The sequence below is a fragment of the Corylus avellana genome, chromosome 4 (assembly GCF_965113065.1).
Source record: "Corylus avellana chromosome 4, dhCorAvel1.hap1.2, whole genome shotgun sequence".
In the NCBI taxonomy this organism is placed as follows: Eukaryota; Viridiplantae; Streptophyta; class Magnoliopsida; order Fagales; family Betulaceae; genus Corylus; species Corylus avellana.
Genome location: NC_142493.1, coordinates 8,058,857 through 8,077,200, shown reverse-complemented (window position 1 = coordinate 8,077,200; position 18,344 = coordinate 8,058,857). Strand labels below are relative to the sequence as shown.

General features: G+C 37.5%; 1 long non-coding RNA gene across 1 annotated transcript; it reads left to right on the top strand.

Annotated features, from left to right (window-relative positions):
• Positions 1-467: 467 nt before the first annotated feature.
• On the top strand, positions 468-15,404 carry LOC132177029 (uncharacterized). Its single transcript, XR_009439728.2, has 6 exons — positions 468-577; positions 726-815; positions 4,991-5,051; positions 5,323-5,364; positions 14,989-15,028; positions 15,133-15,404. It is a non-coding gene; the product is annotated as an uncharacterized LOC132177029 (long non-coding RNA).
• Positions 15,405-18,344: the final 2,940 nt, after the last annotated feature.

The following is an 18,344-nucleotide window of genomic DNA, read 5'->3' as shown; positions in this document are numbered from 1 at the left end:
CCCTCCTCCCCTGTGTTGTTGAAGGGTTTCGCTTTTCTCTCTGGCGGCTAGGGAGAAAAGAGACGAAACCCTAAGGGATTGGTTCCTTTAACTCATTTAAAATAGTAGCAAGTGTTTATAAACATTTAAAAAGCACATTAAATTATTAACCTTATTAGTAGTAGTTTACTAACTTATACTAAATTTAATGTACATTTTAAATGTTTATAGACACTTGGTATTATTTTCAATGAATTGGAGAATATTTATTTGTTCCAAATTGATTTGGAAGAAATTTCTATCCCTAATAAAAATATACTTAATTTACATCAACAATATATCATCTTTTTCATAAATAACGTTTTTTTATTTTTTATATAAATAAAAGTATAAATTCACATAATTTAAAAAAAAAAAATAGAAATTCTATCCAATGGCAAGGGATCCTTATCCATAAAAATTTATTGTCTAGGCCAAGCTAGTTTTCCCGTACATTCTCTTTCTTTCTCTTTAGGAGAAAACCATCGGTGGCCTTGTCAAACAGACAGTTAATGAAAAAAAGAAACAAAACCAGACAATGAAAGCAAGTTGCAAGATGGTAGGCCAGGGTTTGGCTAAATTTGGCAAAAAAAAAAAAAAAAAAAAAAAAAGAAAAACGGATATTTGTATTTTTCTAAGCAAAACTCATGTTTCTTTTTCTTTTTTTTTTTCTTTTTTTTTTTTTTTTTTTTTTTTTTCATTTGCAGGAATGGTTTAGGATGATGATGAGTAGAACACTTGCAGAAGATCTGCTGAATCCAAGTTACTGGTTTGATCTGATACGAGACGATGGCAAGGCAAGTGACTTTCTTAGACGCTCTGTCGTTTCTGCTTCTGGAAAGCTCCTCTCTCTCTCTCTCTAGGGTTTTTCTCTCTGTCTCACGCATATTTCCACTTATAGAAATACCTTTTTCTACTTATAGATAAATATGTTATTGCGTATGCCTTTAGATCGTTTTATTCATGCATATGGATTCACCATTTTTCTGTGAGAGCCAGCTGCTGAACAAACCAGACGGATTGAAATAAATGCACTATGAGTCTATGACACATCAAATAAATATCTTTGTACTATGACACCTTAAATAAATATCTCTGTACTATGACACATTAAATCGAAAAATTTTCGTAGCTTATTATTTTTATTTTCTTTTCCCCATATTATAAACTTGCATATATTTATTGTAAAAGTTCAATTAGGTGTTTCAATTCTTGCTCTAATGCCTGCGATCTCTGTATTTTTTTGCATTTTCCTTCTGTTGACAGCATTTCTATAAGGATATCTTCATTAATTAGTAGAGAGTATATACATATATATATATATATATATATATATATATATATATATATGCTTTTTTTTTCTATTCAATGTGGGGGAGGGAAAGGAGAATTACAAGAAAATAAAAAACAAAGGCAACAAAAAATCATCTTAATAACGGTTGGGAATTGGTCAAATAAATGCACTGGTCCATCAAACGAACTGATACAGCCAATGAAGGCAGTTAAATATGACAATGTTCCGTAAATGAAACAAAACTTGAAAGGGTTAGCGACATGACCATTAGTGGTCGTTAAAAGAAACCAAACCCAACCATAAGTTGTGACCTAAGCTATCTAAGCCAACTTATATAAAAAGACAAGTCCAAACCCAACTAGGAAGGAAACATAAAACGAAACTACCAACTCACATATGAAAAAACAATAGTCCCCTTTGAACGGAACCTTGTGATGAAAGTTCGCAGTTTAACGAACTTTGACAAGGTATCAACCGAACATCTTGCTTTGATGTAACTTGTAGCACTTGGTCAAACAAGCTAGACCTTCCATCGATTGATACCGACTAGATTGACCAATACTCCTTGGAAGTTTGTCCTAAAACCATCCAGCGGGCTCATTCGAACATGCACGTCTTCTCCTGTTTTCTTCATGAATTCAAGCTAGTCTAATCCACATAATCCTCTCTGAGTTAGAGAGATATTGCCCTCAAATTTGAACGCTTATAGGATGAGTCTGCCATGTATGGGTCAACATTTTTGACATTGAACTCGTCGGACATCTTGGTATGGCCTAGAACTTTCAACCGGTACGCATTTTAGTTGATCTTCTCAATAATGTCCACCGTTCCAATCTTCTAAGTCTTTGGTCAAGGCAACCCAGACAAAATCACCTTCCTCAAATTCTATAACACATCTCTTATGTTCAGCAATGGCTTTGTGCTTAGCCACAACCTTGTGAACTTCCTAAACCTAAGTAAAAAGAAATCTTCCGCTTTAGCATTCACTTGCTTCAAATTAGGAATAGGTGCTAAATTTAACAGTCCACGAGCGTTAGTCCCATTATAGAAAGGACAAAAACCGATGCTCCTATTTGTAGACTAATTGTTAATGAACTCAACCTGAAATAATTATTGATCCCATGCAGCTAAGCAAGTACCCCAAACGAATAGTTAGCACCCTCCGTTTGCCGATCAGTTTGAAGATGATAGGCACTATCAAAATCAAGCTTTTTGTTGGACAATTTCCACAAACATCTCCAAAAATGGCTAAGAAACCCCATGTTTCCTGATTAGAAACAATGAACAATGGCAATCCATGAAATCAATACACCTCCTGAAAATATAATTCAGCTACATTCACCGGAAGTTTTCTAGCATGCAATATAGTGAGTCATCTAAGAAAACCGGTCAAGCACAACAAAAGTGGAATCATTATCTCGTTATATCCTTAGTAATCCCAACACAAAATTCATGCTCACGTTGGTCCACTGCTAATCCAGAAGGGGAAGTGGCACTTACGACCCGAGCATGAATAAAGAGAACCAAAAGGTTTGAATAGAATACAAAAATAGAATTCAAGAATTGTAATATGATCACTAAGGACGAAACTGTCCAACCCAGCTCCTAGCCCCATCGACTATCTTTTCCACAAAAGTCTTTATAGTCACACTTCTTAAGCATCGAGGAGATAAACGTGAGCCAAGCTACCTAATAGGGAATGAATGTACATTGTAGCCCAAAATATCCAGTAATTAATCCTTAACAGAATTGTCCAGAGAGCCAAACGCTCTCTTCTCTCTCCTCTAGAATCCCCCAATCCCATGTTCGGCAGCCATGGAGGAGGAAGACGCTTCCTCCTCCCCCCTTTTTCTCTCTTTTTTCATTCTCCATACTCCCCCTCCCCTTCTTGCCTCATCAGAGGCCAAAACTGTCTCTTTAGAGACCCTATCTGCCTCCTCAGAGGCCTTATCTCTGTCCAAAAATTGTAACGGCCCATCCTCCACCACAAAACCTCTGACCATCTCCATCACCAGCAGCTCCAAATCTGGGTTTCGCATCTTTTTTGAAAGCTTTGGATTTTTTTCTTCAAAATTTGTTCTCTTGGTTTCAGGAAATCTTGGGTGCACACGAGCCATCCCTTTGGGTTCCAGGCCATCTCTGCCAATGTCTACCACCAGCGATCCACCCATCTGACCACCATGCGCCGATGTGTGTGCAACACGCGCCTGCGAGTAGATCTTACTTGCGGGCGCGTGTCCCTCACTCGTCGCTCCACCTCCATCAACCTCAAACGCCGATCTTTTGGTTTCCTTTCCGGCTCGTGGCCTTGTGCGTATTCGACTACTCCACCGTTGCTGTTTTTTGGACATTTTTATCTGCTTTTTAGCTTGCCTTTGTTTTCTGTAATGTTGTTGTGGTTATCTTCTATAACTTGTTTTCTGATAAACCCGATCTGGTTAGATTTTAGACTCTTTGTTAGAGAAGTGGTTTTTTTCTTTTCTTTTTGGTTTCCTTTTGGAAACCTTTTTTCCATGGTTACTCTGCATCTAAATCTCCATGGCTTTTTTGAAAGTCTGTTTAGATGCTTGATAGGAGTATTCGTACTCCCGATGGTTGTATCCATCAGATTGCGCTGCAGCAAGGGTTTTCTCGGACTGCATTCGCAGATGACTTCCATCTTCACATACTTTGAAGAGTTTGTAGTCTGTTTAGATTGGGTTTATATGTCTAAGCTTTTTAGCTTTAAGTGTCTGTCCTATAACTTTATTATGCTTTAATGGATTTTGGTTTGTTACAAAAAAAAAAAAAAAAAAAAAAAAAAAAAAAAAAAAATCCTTAACAGTATCAATCGTAGTAGATAATTAGGCACTCCTTTATTAGGGAACATTCCCCTTATATAAGATAATTAGGTCATCCGCATAACAAATATGCACTTGATAGTTCCAAAAAAGTGGCTTCCCTTCATTTCCTTACAATCCCTTCCATAATACAAACACATTATGTAATGCTCCACTCCCAATGACACGCAATATTGTTCTCTTTTGACTCCCCCGAATTAAACTTTCCAAGAGGTCACCCATCCTGGTCCTATTCTCGTATAAACTCGCTTAACTTCGGAGTTCTAATGAGATCAATAACATCATGACTTTAAAGCGCGTTGTTGTTATGAATGGTGCAAGTAAACATATAAGTTCATCTACTTCTCCATATTGAGGGGATGTGGGACGCCACACATTATCCACAACATAATACCCTCCCCTTTTGTGATTTTATATTACGATTAATTAACAATAAAAACCTTAAAAGTTTTTCAAATAGTTGATTTATACCTCTAAACTTATGGGTTTACATTATTTACATTGTTTTGCAGTCTTATTTCCTTAATTTATGCATAAATGTTAATGCAGGTATAGCTGTATCATGGTCATAAGGAAACATGATTCAAGATTGTTATTAAACTGATATCTGAAATTTTAATGAAAATCTTTGAAACTTACATATAAAAGAAAGTGGTACCATACTGTGAAAGCTAGATGCATTTTCTAGAACAACCCTGAGAACAAACTACTAAAAATCTTACTAATGAAAGGTAAGAAATGCCTAGATAATTTGGTAACTATTTCTATGATAAAAGTGCTTGCATACAGACCATATACTAAAAATCTTCATGAATTGCAACTCTTTGTCTCCTTTTAGCTTGACAACAGTACCTGCACTTGTTGAGCAATGGAATTGTGGAGAAGACTCATGAACTGAGGTATTGTAACGACATTGATTTATCAAGTTGTTACTGTAATGACGACATTCACCTTACACATTAAATTAACGTTAAAATGATTACACCTTACACAAAGAAGAAGGGAGACGAGCTCCAACTATTGAATATAGAAGAACTACATAAATTAGAGCAACTTCTCCAAGTAGGCTTGATATGTGTTTCAAATGAAAAGGTTTGTTGTTTCTATTTGCTAGCATTATAATGGAGCACTGAAATTTCTGTTGACACGAGAAGCTTTTGCATGTTTCAGGATGAAAGATTTCGAGAAAAAATCAGTACCTTTGAGCTGAAGGTCGTGTTTCAAACTGCAAATCTTTTACAGCATTTCATGCAATTATTATAATTTTGAAAAAATATAGAATGTAAAACACCTTCATACTTTCTTAGGCAACGCCCCCAAAATTAATCAATTTATTTAATGAACTTAGAATGTTACTGGCAATGCCTCAATTCAAATTAATTGGTAATTAGCGGGTGTTATTATCTTGAACATTAACTTATTAGAGTATATCATATAGTGGAAAATGATATAATTTAACACTAAATATCTTTTGACAATTCATCATCTATCCTTGAATATAAACACATAGCTTACAATTAAAATGTAACCATGAACAATTAATAACTTCTAACTATACTAAGAAAATGTAACCTAATAAATCCTTCACTTAGCATCTCCAACTAGGGGTGAAAAGGTAGTTACGGTTAACGGTTATTGGCTAAAAATACTCACTGTAACCACCTAGGCGGTTAATAAAATCTACTAACCTAATGAGTCATTCACTTAGCATCTACAGCCTAGCAAAATACTCCATTCTAAAATTTGGTAAACCTATTAATATGCAAAACACCGACATGTTTCACAGTGAAAAGTAACTGTGTAAGTTCACAACTTAGTAAGCAAATTATCACGGAGTTGGCTATGTAATGAGCCTTAAGTAGTAGCAATTTCTAATTTTCATCAATCATGTCATGGGTTTTAGAAATGGCTTGTGTTGTATCTGTTAAAGTTGTTAAAGTTAAATAGGTATAATTTCGGTAACTAATTTCTTATACATGCAAGGAGAAACATGCATAATAAATAGATTATAGTATTGATCACAGATTTCCTCCGTATGGCCTATTCGAGCCCTTAATCCATTTTCAATAGGGTTAACGCTATTGTGAGGGACATGTAATACAATACTGATACTCTGTATATTGCTGCATACTGTCAATTACACTCTAATATAGACACAAAGACACTAAAAGTCATAATCTTTGCACATAAAACCCTAATCATGCAGTTGAAACCCTAATATGTCATTAAAACCGTAATTAACCATTTTTAGGCATCGTCGAACATTCTTTTCTAGAGGGTCGAATGCCCGTTCTCCTAGGACAGCAACTATAAACCTAGAAAATCAACCTAAATCCCCAGTTTCATTGAACCACTTAGCTTTTACCTAATCTCAGAAGTTCTAGAACACAAACACATCATTAATTCACATATTAACCGAATCCATCCTCATAGATCGTTTAAAACATTCAGATGTGGTAACTTTTATTTATTACACCTAACCCATTCTTAAAACATCATGGAATGAGTGGCTAAAAACACTATATTATAGTCATTTAACTATTTTTCATTCTGGAATATAAAGTTATCATTTTAATCCTCATGCTCTCAGGTAATTAATTAGATTCATTTATATAAAGAACTCTTTAACAAATCATGTTTTTTTATAGATAAACAACTAAGCATCCTTAAGGAAGATTTGAACAGTAAAACATGTATGAAAATCAAGAGGTCAGATTACCGTATGTTAAATAACTCTTGAAAAACCAAAATACAACTTAATATACATCTTCAATGTATAGGGGATGGATTGGTGGCTTCGGAGCAGTGTATGATGTAGGAAGTTCAGTTAATGCTAACCTGGAAAGTGTTTTAAAAGGTAGGTAGAGAATGGTTTTGGCCTCCGGCAAGATCGGAAGAGCTGGTTAGAATACAAAGCAAGCTGGATTGGGTAGAAAGAACTGAAATTGAGAAACCTATATATATGAGTAATTTCTAAGAAAGGAATTTATTCGAGTATTGAAACATGGGATGTTCTTAGCTAGAACGAAGCATGTTGAAGTTAAATGGTGAAAATTGGTATGGTTTTCTCTAACTATTCTAAGACATTCTTGTGGCTTGCAATCAAAAACAGCTTGACTACTGGGGAGATATTGCTAAATTGGCCAGGGTCATTGAAGAGACATGTTATGCTCTTTCTGCCGAGGGTGTATAGAAGGAAGGGATCATCTCTTTTTTTAGTGTAGTTTTGATAAGAGAATTTGGAATAGGCATTAAGAAGATGTGTGATAGATAATCTCTCAAAGGCAAAAGCTTAAGAGTAATCTTGTGTAAATCAGCTTTAATTTGGGGCCGTAGTTTATCACATTTGCAAGCAAATTAATGAAATAAGGCATGGTAATGTGGTGAAACTAGAGAAGCGAATTCTCAATTGAATTTATTGGGAAATCAGGACTTGAGTAATGGGTGCTGGCAAATTCAAAAAATTAACAATAAATAAGCATTTGTGTTGTAGATGGGGGGTTTCAAGATCGAATCCTTTGCAACTAGAGCTGTTTATCAGGTTGTTTGAAGAAGTCTGTAAATGTCTATGTAGTTGTTTGCTGAGTGTAGGAAATCGTTTGAGTAAATGGTAGTTGGTAGGTGTTGAGCTGCTGTGATGCCAAGATGTTGGTTTTTGTAAGTAGAAATTTCCGAATTTGTTTGGCAGAGGAATAGAGTTTGGTTCAACTGCTGGTTATTATTGTTAGAAATGTTAGATAATATTATGTTATTGTTATTTACTTTTTTTGGTATTCTAAGTCTACTAGGTTTATCTTTCCTTATCCTATTAGGTCTGTATTATTAGCCTATATATATAGGCCCCTTCTGTACATTATACCGTGTAATTCAATATACAACCTTATTTTCAACATAGTATCAGAGCACAGGTTTTGAATCACTTAAAAAAAAAAATTTCGCATCTAAAATTTTTTTTCTGCGCCACTAGTGTTATCCGGCGCATGCTTCCCTCTGTCCCTCATGGTTCTCTATCTTCTCCTCGAAGTTTTCAGCGGATCACTATACCGCTTAAAAGCCTGGAAGCCAACCGTCACAGAGTCGCCGCACACAGCCCCATTAGAGCCTTCACGCTCCCTCACGCGCCGCCCAAAGTTTTGGCAATTTCGCCACTGCCGTTTTGCCACTGGCCGCCACGGTGGTCCGATTGCTTCTCTCAGCCCACCGATTGATATATCTGCTTCCGGTGACTCTAGAATTGCAACCAGAATCTAGATACAGTACGCCATGCGCCACTCATAGTTCTGCATGTGAGATCCACGCGCTGCCTCCAGTCGTGCGTGTCCACACTCACCAAAAGCTTCAACTGCCACATCAGCAGAGCCATGTCAGCCTGACGACCACATCATCACAGCCATGTCAGCCTTGAGTGCCACATCAGTACAACCACGTTAGCCCTGAGTGCCATGTCACCAGCGCCACGTTAGACCTAAGTGCCACATCATTAGCACCAAGTCAGTCCTTGCCACGTCAGCATTGACTTTGACTGGTTGACTGTTGATTTTTTGTTGACTTTCAGAGTTGACCTTTCATACTGATTTCAAATTTGTGGTTTGTTTTTGCTTTTGAGCCTTCTAGATGGCACAAAACGAGATTATTCATCATGTTCAGGCTGTATTGGATGGCACAAACTATATGGTATGGTCCCAATCCATGCGTGGCTTTCTTAAAGGCCGCAAGCTTTGGCTTTATGTGACTGGGGAGGTCAAAAAGCCAGTTAAAGGGGCTTCTGAGTCAGATGAGGCTTTCACCACTCGTCTTATTGATTGAGATAATAAGCATCATTAGATTCTTACATGGTTCGATAATACCACTATCTCATCTATTTCTGCGCTCTTTGGCAGCTTTGATGAAGCAAAGGGTGCTTGGGATATGCTTGCTTCTCGTTATTCTTCTGTTGATGGTGCTGACAAGTATCAGCTTCTGTTTGAGCTTTTTCATCTGAGGAAGGAATTTGATCAAACTATAAATGATTTTCTTGCTCGCATGCAATTCTTGTGGAACTAAATTGATGTTTCTGATCCTATTTGGAAGGATCCCACTGATGTTGAGATGTATGTTACCCGTAGAGATCAACATCGCCTTCACCAATTTTTGATGGCCTTGTGTGATGATTTTGAGTCTGTTCGTGTGCAACTTTTACATCGTTCTCCTCTTCCCACTTTGGACACTGCCATCTTCGAACTTGTCCATGCCGAGACTAGATCGCAGACTATGCGCTCTCATCCTAGTCATACAGTATTGGCTGCACCAACCTCTGGCTCCTCGTCATTCCAACGAGAATATTATGACAGGTCAGGTACTCCTCGACTCCCTCCTAAGTCTCGCGATAATAATTACTATCGCTATTGTCGACGTCGAGGGCACACAATTGACAAGTGTTGGCGTAAGGGAAGATCTAATGCACCCATAGTAGCAATTGCTCATACTAAGAGTGGTTCATCTCCAGCTGCTTCATCTCCAGCTGCTCCCTTTTCAGTTGCTCCCTCTGGCCACGCATTAGGATCCAGTGTCTCGTTATCTGCAGCTGACTTCAAGACAATAGTCAACCAGGTTGTCCTATCTCGTTCTGGTAATGGATCTTCCTCTGTGCTCTCAGTTTTGCCAGGTACCTCTTCCCCTTGGCTCTTTGACTCTGCTTGTTGCAATCACATGACACCTCACCCTACTTTCTCTACCACATCTATACCTTCACCTCATTCCTCATTGATTCGTACAGCTGATGGCTCCATTATGATTGTTAAAAATATAGGCACTACCAATACACCTTCCCTTTCTGTTCCTGAAGTTTTTCATGTTCCTGAATTGTCCTTCAATCTTCTTTCTGTTGGCCAACTGTGTGAACTTCGATATAGACTTGTTTTTTACTTTTCTGGTGTGCATGTACAGGATCCTCGTACGAGTCAGACCATTGGGACCGGGTGTAGAATTGGGCGTATGTTCAAACTCTCATCCTTACGTCTCCCCGCCACAGGCGTCTCTGCTGCTACCTCTTCATCATCACCATCTCTTGTACTTTGGCATTCGCGTCTTGGTCATGCATCTGCCTTTCGCGTTCAATTTTTAGCTTCAAAGGGTTTGCTAGGTTCAGTTTCCAATAATTCTTTTGATTGTAGTTCATGTCAACTTGGTAAACAACCGGCTTTACCATTTAATAATAGTGAGTCTCATGCTAATGCTTCTTTTGATTTAATTCATTCTGATATTTGGGGACCTTCTCCTATTGCTTGAATGAGTGGCTCACATTATTTTGTTATTTTTGTTGATGATTTCTCTCGTTACACCTGGGTTTTTTTAATGAAATCTTATTCTAATTATTGGACATTTATCGTACTTTTGCGAAAATGGTTGAAACCCAATTTTCAAAACCCATCAAAGCTTTTCGTTCTGATAATGCTTTTGAATATACTCAACATGATTTTCAAGCTATTCTCAAACATTATGGCACTGTTCCTCACTTATCGTGTCTAGGCACCTCACAACAAAATAGTCAACCTGAATGTAAACTTAGGCACATTTTAGACACTGTCTGTGCTCTTCTCATTTCCACATCTGTTCCTACCCCGTTTTGGGGTGAAGCCACTCCCAGGGCTATCTACATGATCAATAGATTGCCTACCCCTATCCTTGATAATTGCACTCCTCACGAGCGGTTGTTTGGCTCTATCCCTTCATATCACCATCTCCATGTCTTTGATTCTGCCTGTTTTGTTTTACTCCAGTGTCATGAGCGCACCAAACTCGAGCCTCGTTCTCGGTTGTGTTGTTTTCTTGGATATGGAGTGGAACAAAAGGGCTACCGGTGTTATGATCCTATGTCTCGTCGTCTTCGCATCTTCCGTCATGTAGTTTTTTGGGAGCATCGACTATTCCACAAAGTCGAAAAATTCAGCATGCCATCATTCCCTCCATTTACTACCCTTTTTGAGTTTCCTCTTTCTCCTACTCCCACCACCAATGTCTTGCCAGAGTCTCTCTCGCTCGAACTGGATTATCTCATCCTACAAACAAGGTTTGTCATCTTCGTCAAGCTCTATATGAACTTAAGTAAGCACCTTGAGCATGGTTTGCTAAGTTTAGCGCCACTATCTCTCGTCTTGGCTACTCCATCAGTTCTTATGATTCAACCTTGTTTATTTGCCGCATAGACCGGAGTGCCATACTTCTTCTACTCTATGTTGATGACATGATTATCACTGGAGATGATATCACTGGTATTCAGGAACTTAAACAGTTTCTCAGTCAGCACTTTGAAATGAAAGATCTTGGCCCTCTTAGCTATTTTCTTAGTCTTGAGATCTCCTCTTCTTCTGATGGTTATTATTAAACACAAGCCAAATATATTTCTGATTTACTTTCTTGGGCCAATCAAACAGTAAGATTGTTGACACACCGACTGAGTTTAATACTCGTCTCACTCCTCATGATGGCGAGCCTCTTCACGATTTTACCTTATATCGGCATTTTTTTTGATAAGTAATAATGCATTAAGAGCACAGAGGGGCGTAACCCAAGTACACAGGAAGTATACAAGAGAGCAACTAAGTAGGGGAGAAAGAAGAAGAGAACATAAAGAGAAAATCAGAAAAATTGATCACTACAGGAGCAAGCCAGCCTGCTGTCCATGTGAATAAAGTGTACAAAAAGAAGTGAATAAGATCCTCGAGGTTCATCGACAAATCCTCGAAGCATCTCGCATTCTTTTCCTTCCAAAGACACCATATGAGATAAAGCTGAGCCATCTTCCAAACCACGGCACTACTAGTTCTACCTCCCGCCCACCAACTGGCAAACATCTCCATGACGCTTCTAGGCATAACCCAACTCAAGTTAAAGCGAGAGAAGATAACCTCCCACAACTTGCGCGCGATCCCACAATGAAGGAAGAGATGATCCACGGACTCCCCATCCGCCTCACACATACAATAACGATTAATCACAACAATACCTCTTTTCCGAACATTATCTAGCGTGAGAGATTTCCCAAGGGCGGCCGACCATGCAAAAAACGCCACTCGCGAAGGAGCCTTAGTACGCCAAATCCTTCTCCACGGGAAATGGTTAGGCTCCTTAAAGGCAAGCCTCCTGTAGAAAGTATGGACCTCAAACTTCCCTTTACTTGAAGGAATCCACCACATTCGGTCCTCCCCTTCCCCCCGAATCGAAGACGAATACAAGAGTGAGAAGAAAGAGGCTAAAGCCACCTCCTCCCAATCATGGATACTACGGGTAAAAGTAACGTTCCAGTGCACCATCCCATTTACACATTCCCGGATATCCGCAATAGAAGCATCCTTGTTGCGGGCAATATTAAAAAGACCCGGAAAAGCATCTTTGAGAGGCGTCTCGCCGCACCAACAATCCTCCCAAAATTTGACCTTCCCCCCCAAACCAGGGACTAATCTGAAGTGGCATCAAAACAACCTCCAAACCCCGCAAATGTGTTTCCATAACCCCACCCCATGCGTTCCACGAGGGACATTTGAATGCCAACCACCCCAAACCACCCCATACTTAGCCACCAAGATACTTCTCCACCAAGCTTCTTCCTCATTTGCAAATCTCCATAACCATTTCCCTAAGAGGGCTTGATTGAAAAGGCGCAAGCTCTGAATCCCTAGACCTCCCTCAGCAATCAGAGAACAAACCTCGTGCCAACTGACCAAATGAAACTTAGGCTCATCCTTGAAACCTCCCCATAAAAAATCCCGTTGAATCTTCTCAATGCGATTCACCATGGAAATAGGGATGGGGAACAGAGACAGAAGATAGGTGGGGAGATTGGATAAGGTGCTCTTTATGAGGGTGAGCTCGCCCCCCTGGACAAATAAGAACGCTTCCAAGAGGCCAACCTTCTAGCAATTTTCTCCACCATGTCATCCCAAATAGCCAACTACTTGAAGGAAGCCCCTAGCGGAAGACCCAGATACTTCAAGGGTAGAGAATTAGTACCACAACCCAAAACGCCAGCCAACTCATCCGTCTCAACCGAATCACAACCTTATATCGGCATTTAGTTGCCAGTCTTGTCTACCTTACTGTCACTCGACCTGATGTCTCATATATTGTCCATCAGGTGAGTCAATTTATGGCTGTTTCTCATTCCACTCATTTCTCAGCTGTTCTACGCATTCTCCGGTACCTGAAGGGGACATTATTTTATGGGCTTTATTTCTCCTCTCAGTCTCCTCTACAGCTGCATGCTTATATTGATGCTGATTGGGTGGGTAATCCAACAGATCGTCGCTCTACCACTGGTTATTGTTTCCTACTTGGCACCTCGCTTATCTATTGGTGAAGTAAGAAACAGACTGCTGTTGCTCGATCTAGCATCGAGGCAGAATATCGTGCTCTAGCTGACACTACCGCAGAGCTTCTTTGGTTGTAATGGCTGTTACAGGATATGGGTGTCTCTTTCTTCTGCTACTCCTGTCTATTGTGACAACAAGAGTGCTATTCAGATTGCTCATAATGATGTTTTTCATGAATGGACAAAACATATTGAGATTGATTGTCATTTTGTTCGTCATTATCTTTTTCAGGGCTCACTACAGCTTCATTCTGTCATGTCCCGTGATTAGCTCCCAGACATCTTTACAAAGTCACATCCTCCAGGGCGTTTTCATGATCTTGTGTCCAACCTCAAGTTGGTCTCTCGCACTCCACCTTGAGCTTGTGGGGGGCTATTAGATAATATTATGTTATTGTTATTTACTTTCTTTGGTATTCTAAGTCTACTAAGTTTACCTTTCCTTATTCTATTAGGTCTGTATTATTAGCCTATATATATAGGCCCTTTCTGTACATTATACCGTGTGATTTAATATACAACCTTATTCTCAACAAGAAATATTGCAAAATATATTTGTTTGGTAGGGAAATGGAGTAACAATTCCTGCTTGGCTTTGTTTTTATACAGATAACATGATAAATCTTCAAACACAAGAAAATAACCTTCTTTTACAAATTGCTTCACACTTAACAATTATGCAGCCGAGTTCCAGCTAAGTCTGGAGTGTGTGTTGTAGACTGATTGTTTGATTAGTAAAATAATGGCATTACAAACATAATGGGCTCATATTATTCATCCAAATATTTTTTTTTTAAAAAAATAAAATAAAATAAAATCATGAAGACAATTCTGGGATACAAAGAAGTTTGTCTTCATTTAGCCATGGTCTTTGTAGGTGCAGTGGCCTGCTCAAGCATTGGGAAATTAAGGACTGTCACAAAGCTAACGTTTATCTGATTTGGGAAAAAGAGGAATTTGAGGTTATTTCTAAAAGAAGCAGAAATATGTCAAGCTTGTTCCAAGACATTGGTTTCCAAGTTAGACTTGGAGTGTGTATTAAAACACCAGTGGAAGGCCAAGTAGACGGGAACAGAGTAAACGTCATGATAGCGGGGATTTCTAAAATACGTCTGTACAATTAAGGTTTAGGGTTTTCCTATATATATGTTATGACGTAATCTTAAATCATTAATAGCAAAATACAGCCGCACTCTCTGTGGACGTAGGCACATTGTCAAATCATGTTAAATCTATGTTTTGACTTTCTCTTAATCTCTCTCTCTTTTCGATTCTATTGTTCATCATTGTTGTGCACAATAACAACACTAACAGAAACATTTTTAAAGTTTGGGGTATTTCTAAAAACTGTTTTACTCTTTAGGTTTCTATCTTGTTGGTTTTGTTCTCTTGTGATGTGTTGTAGGTGCCGTTGGCCCTACCTTTGTTTTTTTTTTTTGAGGTTGTTGCTGGGTTGTAAGTTGTGTTTGTTTTTGTCCCTTTAAATGCAGGGAGTCCAACTGATGGGGGGATAACCAGAGACTAAAACAGGTATTAGGTCATGAATTTCTTTCTTTCTCTACTTTCTCAACTGTTGAAAATGTTGGAGAATCAGTTTAACATTATAACAAATGTAATATAACCGATATTTGCAGCTCAGCTGTTCCCCCGGATCCCTAAGATCAACACATCGACGGCACTTTTCTCAAGTTGGGAATTTTGCTTGTCTGGTATTCTGGTTATAATATGTAGTTAATGTATTAATCATTCAACCCTAATTATAAATTTTAATATTACTTAGCATATAGTTTTACTTTCGATGCAACAACTTGACCAAACAGATGGATATATGTCCTTGCATTTAACTAAATGGGTGATTAGAAGCTAAGCAACTCTTGCATGTTTCCTTTTTGCAATTGTTTTCTGGTTTAGAGGGGAAAAAAAAAAGTATTAAAAAAAAGAAAGAGAAAAAAAGGAGAAAACGGGAAAATGAAAAAGGAAGGTTTCAGTGAGTGAGTGTTGAAAATCATTATTTTCTCAATTGTCTTGTATGAATAGACTCGCATGCCTTGGCTACATATACGTGTGCATGATTTTGTCATGGGAAATAAATGATGTTGATGGATTGTATGTGCATATATCTGTTGATTGATTGATTGATGTGTTTTATGACTCATAATTTGGTTCAGATTCCATCTGTTTGTTTAGGGCCGCATGGCCCGCCACTACAAAAAAATAATAAATTTTTGATGTGATTACAGTACATAATTTTTTGTCATGTCAGTAAATATTTTTTTGACGTGGCCAAAAATATCACGTCATAAATTTTTGACATGTGAAACTACCACGTTAGAAATTTTTGACTTGCTATTTTCAATTTTTGATGTGTTAAAATAGCATGTCAAAAAATTTATGATGTGCTATTTTAACATGTCAAAAATTTCTGACGTGCTTTTTTAACACGTCAAAAATTTCTGATGTGTTATTTTCACATGTCAGAAATTTTAGAGCATGCAATTTTAACACGTCACAAATTTTTGACGTGTTAAATGTTGGCGCGTCACTAAAAAAAAAAAAAAGCGGGATATTCAACTTTTTCCTTCTTCTTTCTCTCTTCTTTCCTTTATTCTTTTATTCTTTATTCCCTTTATTCTTTATTCTTTTATTCAAGATTTATTCTTTCCCTTTTTCTTTTATTTCCCCACACTCTCTCTCTCCTCTCTCAATCTCCCTCTTCTCTTTGCGCAGCCGGCCAACTCTCTCTAGAGGGAAGAAGAAAAAGAAAAGGAGAAGAGAAAAAGTCTAAGCAACAGAAGAAAAGCAGAAGAAGAAGAAGAAGAAGAAGAAGAAGAAGAAAAAGAAAAGGAGAAGAGAAGAAGATAAAAAAAAAAAAAAAAAAAAAAAAAAAAAAAAAAAAAGGAGAAGAGAAGAAGAAGTGAAGATAAGAAGATTTTTTGGGATTTTGAAGATTTGTTGGGTTTGACGTTTGGATTTTTTATTTTTCAGGTCGATTTTTTTATTCGGGTTTTTGATTTTTTGATTTGGGTTTTTGATTTTTTGAAGATTTTTTGGGTTTGGGTTTTTGAAAATTAATGGAGAAAAGAAGAGAGGGAGAGCTTGAGATCAAACGAAATTGGAGAAAAGAAGAGAGAGATCGAGAGTGAGAAAATGATGGAGAAAAGAAGAGAGGGAGAGCTGGCCAGAGAGAGAGAGCTGGAGAAACGGTGCAATTTTTTTTAAAAAAAATTGTTTTAATTGAAAAATAATTTAAAGTAATAACTTTTTTAATTGAAAAAAAAATTCCAGAAAAAATTTTAAAAAAGAAAAATTATTTTTTGTAATAATTTTTTTAAAATTTACTGACGTGTTAATTTTAACACGTTAGAAAATTTTTTGCGTGTCAATTTCTGACACGTCAGTAATTTTTTGATATGTCAGGAAATTTTTTTGACATGCCACTTTTTGACACGTCAAAAATTATTGACGTGTTAAAAGTGACATGTCAGAAATTTTTTGTTTCTGATACCCAAAATTTTAACGCCTGACACACGTCAAAAAGGCCATATCAGTAAAATTTACTGACGTGTCAGACCACTTAACACATCAGAAACTGCATGTCAAGAAAAAATACAATTTTTTTGTAGTGCGTGCATGTGGGTTTGGAAGACAACCATGTTTGGGAAGTCAACGAGCATGCATGTTGCACTATTTTTAAAAAGGACCTTAACCACTATTGTCTTAAATGTGCTTATCTTGTCCTCATTGCAGAAATGGCTTAAGCTTTGTGTTGAGGTTTAGGGGGAAGTGTAAAGGATCGACAATGGTGTTTAAGCCCTAGCAAGAGGGTTTAACTTTTGGATAGATGACCTTATTAACCTTACTCATAAGGTGCCTTATGGCTTAGTCTACTTCCGCATCAAGTAAGGTCAGAAACTTGCTTGTGGAGTGATGCACGCACACACACCTAATTTATGATTCATTTGATCATATCTTGATTGCAATGTGTGTATAAATTTTGTCCACCAAAAGAATTGAAAGTGTCATGCCATTGTTTACACATGCATGAAATTGTCGTGTAATAGCATTCATATTTGACAATTGATGTGTTGATGTTTGTGAAACTCAGATGTTGAGGGCATTGTAATGAGGGAAGAGAAATTTTTTGGCGAGATTTTGAGCTGTTTATTAGGTTCTTTGGGCACCGGTGATCACCGGACAACTCGTACTTGTGTCCGAATAGTCACCCATAGATATTTGTGTTCTTCATCAAAGCTCATTCCTCCATGATTTTCACTCATTCCTTGGTTTGAGTTTTTTATTTCTTCTCGAGTTCATAATCCTGGGTTTCAGATTTATTGGTATTTCATGATACATGCATGATAAAATGCCACAATCAGATTTTTGTGAGGATTTGGTGCCCAATTGATTTTCTTTAAACTTCTCCTTTGATTCATTGTTTTTGGGATCATTGTGGACTTTATAGAAACATTGATTTGGTGTATGATTTTGAAATTCTCTAAAACCTTGTTTTGATAATTTTGAAACTCATGGGATTGTGTACTTCATTATTCATTGTGGACCAGGTGAGTTCACTAACAATGCTTGACTGCATGTCTTTGAGATATGTTTCTCAAGATAGCATAAACCTTGTGTGTTCATTGATGAAACTCATTGCATGATTTGATGGATGATTCTTAAAATATGTTGTTTTGAATGTTTTTTACATCCTTAAGGTTTGATGCATTGAGAGAACATGATTGGCAAATGTTTTTAAGGTAATGGTCATGGATAATACACGATTGTGTGCTTTTGCTGAGTTTCTAAATACCATGAACATATGCTATTTGTATTGTATATACAAGCTTTT